General features: G+C 47.1%; 1 protein-coding gene across 12 annotated transcripts in view; it reads right to left on the bottom strand.

Moving 5' to 3' along the window:
- CLIP1 (CAP-Gly domain containing linker protein 1) overlaps positions 1-675 on the bottom strand; it is a 73,833-nt gene that overhangs the window by 13,830 nt on the left and 59,328 nt on the right. The gene's annotated exons all lie outside the window — the stretch shown is intronic.

Genomic DNA, 675 nt, shown 5'->3' with positions numbered 1-675 from the left:
GCAGGATGCAGACAGCAGGACTCCTTCGCAAGGTCATCTGGAAACAACAGAGGCCACAGACTGAGACTGCAGTGACCGCTGCCAGCCTACGCCTTGTGGGCTGAAGGGTCCCTTCCTTTGGGGACTTCCTGAGTATCGACACTGACTACATACAACAGGCAGAAAGGTTTGACCAATGTTGCCGAATCCTTTTCAAGTTACAACTCTTTCTGAAAATAACAGGTTGCCTCAAAGATTCTGAAGTAATTTAAGAAAACATGTGGGAGTGGAGAGCAGAGCTCCCACTGGCTGTTTAGGATGACAGCGTTCTCTTACCACACCACTACTCAGATGCAGCATGAGTCAGTGGTTGAGCCCACACGTCTGGGACTCTCATTAATCATCTCTAAAGGCTCTTTCGGATGAAGCAGCCGTGCATTACTCCCATCAGCAGCCAAAAAGGTTTAGAAACTGGTCAGATCTGTAATCACCCATCCTCAGTATTTCCAAACAGGACCTTTGGGGTAAAGTCAGCCTCCTGTCTTTAAAAATATTAGGCTTTGTGGCAGGATGGAAGAGATCTGTTCCACTGTCACTGGGGAACAGGCATACCCCTCTTCTGCACAAGTGCTGTCTCAGAAAGGCAATATATAAATCCACATCATCTACATTCTTGCTTTTGGACAAGATCTTCCA

The sequence above is a fragment of the Haliaeetus albicilla genome, chromosome 10 (genome assembly GCF_947461875.1).
Source record: "Haliaeetus albicilla chromosome 10, bHalAlb1.1, whole genome shotgun sequence".
In the NCBI taxonomy this organism is placed as follows: Eukaryota; Metazoa; Chordata; class Aves; order Accipitriformes; family Accipitridae; genus Haliaeetus; species Haliaeetus albicilla.
Note: the sequence above shows the minus strand (reverse complement) of the source record. Positions and strands in the feature narration are given on the sequence as shown.